At 37.4% G+C, this 6,082-nt stretch overlaps 1 pseudogene; it reads left to right on the top strand.

Moving 5' to 3' along the window:
* LOC100968022 (proline-rich protein 13-like) lies at positions 1-1,147 on the top strand (annotated as a pseudogene).
* Positions 1,148-6,082: the final 4,935 nt, after the last annotated feature.

Here is a 6,082-nt window from a genome sequence, read left to right as displayed (position 1 = left end):
ATGGAAAGTACCTCTGATTATTCCCATACAACAACCAGTCAGACTGGTCACAGGCCTAGTCTTCATTTGCATAGGGGTATAACTTTGTAAGTTTACTTCAGCCTCGAATTGGTCCCCTCCTGCAACCAATCAGACATTTGCATAGTGTGTTAACTTTGTAACTTCACTCAGCCTCTGATTGGTCACCTTCCATGACCAATCAGACTGGTTGCAGGTCACTACCTCATTTGCATAGGGTGTAAACCAAATAACCAATGGGAAACTTCTAGAGGGTATTTAGATCCCAGAAAATTCTGTAACCAGTGCTCTTGAGCTGCTTGCTCAAGCCCGCTCCTACTCTGTGGAGTGTACTTTCATTGCAATAGATCTGTGCTTTTGTTGCTTTATTATTTCATTGCTTTGTTTTTGCATTTTGTCCAATTCTTTGTTCAAAATGGCAAGAACCTGGACCACTCATAGTCAAGACTCTTCACCAGTAACAAAAGCTTCTTTAATTTAACATTTCATCTGCTGTATTGAGGGAAGGCAGACAGTAGCAATTACTATTTCGAGAACATATACGTGTGGATCATTTTTTGATGTGGTAAATTGAGGAAGAATTTTTCTCTCTCGATTCTTGTCCTGTAAGGAAAAGGAGAAAGAAATAACCAGAACGCACCAAGCCTAGGTGGTGGTGGAAAGGTGATGGGGCTGGAGGACACATCTAAACACGTGGAATCCCAATGCCGGGCAGCCAGGGCCAAATCTATATTCTCCCAACATTGGGTACCCTGGAGGCCCAATCCTGCCCACCCACCACCTATCAATCCACCCTTTCCCCAGGCCCCTTTCCTCCTCCCTGAGGAGCTCCGCAGGGCAATCCAACTTTTCCCCCAAGTGGAGCCCCTCATCCTGTGCCACAGCCACAGTATCCAGGATGCCAACCCTCGGTTCCCCACCCTCTTTCACACCCCCTCCTGCCCCTGGAATGCCTCCTGTGAATCCCTTGACTCCTGACATGGTTGGACCAGGAGTGATAGTGGACAAGAAGATTCAGAAGAAAATGAAGAAAGTTCCTAAAAAGGTACACAAGCACTACAAGCACCACAAGCATGCCAAGCATTCCTCCTCCCCTTCCTCCTCCTCTTCCAGCAGTGACTCTGACTGAATACAGGCCCTGGACCCTTCCCTCAAGTCTCATCAGTTCTGCTCTCCCATCTAGCTTCAGATGCCATGATCTACTGGGGAAAAGTAGCCCTTGTGCTCTCCACCCCTACCCCCACCTGAGCCTCACCTTGCTCTTCAGCCCTGAGTGGCTAGGGAAGATGGGAAGAGGATTGCCATGGCATGGCCATCTTCTTGCTGCTTGGATAGATCCTATAGCTAATGAGTTTAGCAGGGGAGTTATTTCTTTAAGATGATGAACTAAATGTTGAAGACAAGCTTGAGATCTGTAAAATGTGATTTTTTTACTTCCTCTTATAATACTTGTGATTGGGGAGGTTTGTGGAAATTTAATTATAACAAAAAGCCTCCGTCTTTTTTGTAGTGTTGGCATATTTGGGGAATTTAGTGGCAAATACATTCCTCAGCAGGCCTTTTGTTGGTTGCACTAACTGCAAGGTTGCTGGGAAGTAGAGTCCGTTCTGTCGATGAGCTTTGACTGCCGTTTTGGAAACTCACCTCTCCTCCTTAGCCCAATATGCTGTCTCAGGTCCTATTCTCGTTCTCCAGCTCTCAGTCCAAACAAAGTTATTTCTCCTGGAAAAAAAAAAAGAAATAACATAAGAAATAGAAGTGTATATGTATGATAATATTCATACTTATTGAACACATGTGCCTATGCAGATTTATTATCTATGCTATATATAATTATACGTTAAATCTAACAAAACTCTATGTGTGTGGTGTTAACTCACAATCTGTTTCTCTTTGGAACCCCATTCTGTATACAAACATTTTTGCAACACATGTGGATTAGTAGTAGGAATAGATGGTTTAAAAATATTATGTTAAAACAACAACTTAAGTCAGCATGTTAAAGAAACATAAAAATCAAAATAGTACAGTAATTTCTCTGTAGCAGTGGAAATAAGAGGGAAATACTAAAATGTGGAAACATATAGATTTCTGTATATGCATATAAATGTTTCAGCTGTTGTTAATATCTCCTGAAAGAATCTTAGATACACTAACCTCCTCAATAAATATTTCACATTTAGTAAAGAAAATGTACTACCTATCTAGTAAAGGAAATGTTTACTTGCCATTTTGCCCTTTTTCTGATTTTATATTTGAACATCAGTATTAGTGGTGTCTTGATGAGCCTAGATTTTACTCTTTAGCATGTCTGAATAGATTATTGTAATTAGCTAGTTGGATTAATTTCACTGGCTTTCTGACTAGTCAGATTGTAGAGTATTAAGAGGCGACAAATTTAATTGCATAGGGTCAACCATTTTCAAATGCATGGTGACACCAATCAGAGTGGACTTAGCTATAGTGAAATAAACAATTCCATGTGCATGTCATTTAGGGCACAAAATATTTAAATATGCACAAAACTAACTCTTCCTGCAGCATTGCTTAGTATAAATTAATATAGAAACATGGTTGGCCAGTGGCACAGACACTGACACAGTAAACATTTTTTTGCTGTTGTTGGACTTGTGTGCACTGCAGATGGGTGGTGTTCAATCATTACTAAATCATTACTATTTGTCCAATTTGGCTGTTTTAGGAAAAAGATAAAGAATTATGTATTGGACATGGAAGTCATGGTACCTGTCACACACATACCTGTTGTTAGTTTATATTGCCCCACCTAGAGCCCTTTGCTCAGGAGTCTGTTATTTGTTCAGAGAAAGGGAATTTATTGACTGATATAACTGAGAAGTAAAAACTAGGGCTAAATTCAAGTGTGGCTGGATTCAGAAGCTCACATATTGGATTTAGTAGCTGGTCTCTATCTGTCGCCCAGCTTGGCCATACTTTCTTCCATGTTTTGGCTTCATTTTCAGAATCCATGTGGTTACAATATGGCAGCAGCTGCTCCAGCCTCACACCTCCTCAAGTTAAAGCCCAACAGAAGAAGGAAATGTCCTTTCTGTTTAAATATCTCTTTCTGGTTAGTCAAGTAAAAGTCCTGAGATTAGTTCTGATTTATTCTGACTGACTTGGCTTGAATTAAGTGTCTATTCTTGGATCAAACTGCAGCCAGAAGAATTCAAAGTCCTGATTGGCCAAACCTAGGCCTTTTGTTCTATCCCCTAAACCAGGAATTAAGGCCCAGTGCAAAGCATATGGATTGAAAGTTGGGAAGAGTTACAGTTACTTGAATAAAGAGAAGTTGGATGCTTAGAACTGAAAATATCCACAATGCTAAGATCATTTTTATATTTATTCGAGCTAATTCAACATTTTAAAAACGGGAATAGGAACTTTATCTATATAATACCAGCTTCAACCCAAGAGGAGTATGGAAAGACCTCTGATATTCCCCCCAGGACACTTGCTGGCTTTGTGATCTTGGGTAGATCACGATCTCTGATTCTTGTTCTTCCCAGCTGCAAAATGGGGATAATATTGTCTCCCTATCCATATCACAGATGGTTATGAAGATTCAAAAAGGTCATATTTCTAATAAAAATCATAATATCTAATATCTAATGGACAGTTTATGTAGAAACTATGTTGTTTAATCCTTATACTAATTCTATGCAGTACGTATTACTATGGTACTCACTTTTAAGAGATCTAAGGCTTAGAGAGGTTAAATAATTTGCTTGGCATCACACAGCATTAAATGACTAGATCAGCATCCATGTCTATTTCATTACAAAATTCATGATGATAGCCACCATGACACAGATATAAAGATCGTTACTGGATTTAAATGACTCTAAGATTCACATTTCTTCCCATTTTAACATATTTAAAATCAGCATGCATCTTACAATTGATGATTAGGAGCCAATCTGACATAGTAGTCATTAGTTGCTTATGTGTGAACCTGGTCATTGCTGGTCTTATTGTTGTTAATTCAACTGAGTCAGCTATATGTGTTGAGTTTAAATGCCATGCAAAATGTTCTTAAAAATATTACACTATGATTTGGCATTGAAATAGACATTTATGTAACAGAAAAGCACAGAAGCATAGCAATGAAGCATCAATATGATATAGTGAAGCAAATGCTCATCCCTGTGGAAATTACCACAACTTCATATTTTCTTATAAGGCAATAACCACATGCCTTATGAGATCTTAGAAAGAAAGATGCCCCAAAGTGGAATCCATGTTATGCCTGGTACTGAGATGTGTGCTAAAGGATTTTCTGTCACATGCCAAGATTTACAAATGTCATAATAAATTGATTTTGCTTCTATTTTCCTTTCTACATGGGACTTGGGTGATAAATATCTATGCCCAAATAAGTCTCAAATAACTGTGTCATTAAATGGAAAATAAAGATGTTCAGTATAAGGAGGCATGAACCATAGTTTAATTGGCATTAGCCTTTTCTTTTTCTAGAAAGGCAGACGATATTTGTATTTCTTGCAGTTTGGACTCTTTGATTCTATAAAGTGCAGTATTACTGTATTGAAGAAATAATAGAAAGCTTTATATTTTGAGGAGGTGTTTTAGCAGATCCGTAGTGAATCACCCATTTTCAAGATCTTTAGCCTAAAAATTAAACCATTTACTATAAAAATTAAGTCATAATGGAGAGATCTGGGGAAAAAACTCAGAAGGAATTATAAGTACTTTATTACTCATATAACAAATATAAGCGAATTGGCTAAAATAATGGAAACAGGAACAAGTTTCAGGCCAGGTAATTAGCCAAACTAGCCTTTCTTTACCAGAATCTAGACAGATGTGCAAAGTTTTGAAATTAGCTCTTTGGGGCTCCGGATATCTATTTATCACTTTACCTGCCTTCATATGAAACAGGAAGTTTTTTTTTTATGTTTTGTTAAAATATTCTCTATCATCCATACCTAAAATTTATGGGGGGGGGGCGGTGAAAGGGGTCAGGTGAAATTGAGGGGTCCTTATTTCTTACCATTAATGATTCCTTTCCTCCAAAGAAATGACTTTTATTTAAATTAGGACATCTTTTTTTCCCATAAAACAAATATTACAGACAAAAGGTATTTATTCTCACAAGGTATCCATTTTGAGGTATTTACTTAAAGAAACACACTTTGCTCAATCTTTGCAGTCACTGAACTGCAGAAGTCACAAGAACCCCTTTTTCAGAAGCTGTGAAGTCACTGAATGAAATAAAGTCAAATTTGGCCCAGTATTGCATTAGGAAATCTCGTTTGCAGAGGCTAGGCATTTTTTCCTTGCAAGTGAGCCTACTTATCACTGTTTATTGGTGATCTTCTAGGCCTCAATAGGCTCGGTAATAATAAAATCTTTTTACCACTAAATCATGTTGAAAATACAATATATTTTCTCTTCTAAGAATATGGCAATATGCCCTGGTTCCAAATCTTAGTAAATCTGGTTTGATTTCTAATTTCATATCCCTAGAACTTTATAGATAAAGCATTTTAAAGAGTTACTAAATCCATGCAGCTTTGCAAATGAATAATAATCGTTATGTTCTCAGAAATTATTACTGTTATTACTACCAGTTCTAAATAATCTTTGTATGATACTTTATAAGATTGTTTCATGTCTCTTATCTTGCTAAATTCTTTTATGTTTATTGTAGAGCACCTAATCATTGAAGGGAAAATATCATATTTGGTTTTGCACACTGCTTTCCATATATTGACTTAAATATATTCCTAATACAAAGAAATACCCATGCTCCACTTGGTAGAAGCTCCCAAGTGTCCCAAGACACGGATTATTCCGTGTCTGTCAGAATGGTCTCCCAGTTAGTTAGTCATGATGCCTAATCTTCCTGGCATTAGAATGGTTATGATACAATGTGTCAAAATAAGACTTGAAGAATCTGTGACGGCCTAAAAAATGGTGTGAAATAGAAATTATTGAACAGAAAGAGGATTAATACTTTGAAGGCTTAAAAAGAAAGCAGAAAGAGGAAACAAGCATTTACCACACCCCAAACATTGCCAATTTT

This window comes from Pan paniscus, chromosome 7 (assembly GCF_029289425.2).
Source record: "Pan paniscus chromosome 7, NHGRI_mPanPan1-v2.0_pri, whole genome shotgun sequence".
Classification (NCBI taxonomy): domain Eukaryota; kingdom Metazoa; phylum Chordata; class Mammalia; order Primates; family Hominidae; genus Pan; species Pan paniscus.
Note: the sequence above shows the minus strand (reverse complement) of the source record. Positions and strands in the feature narration are given on the sequence as shown.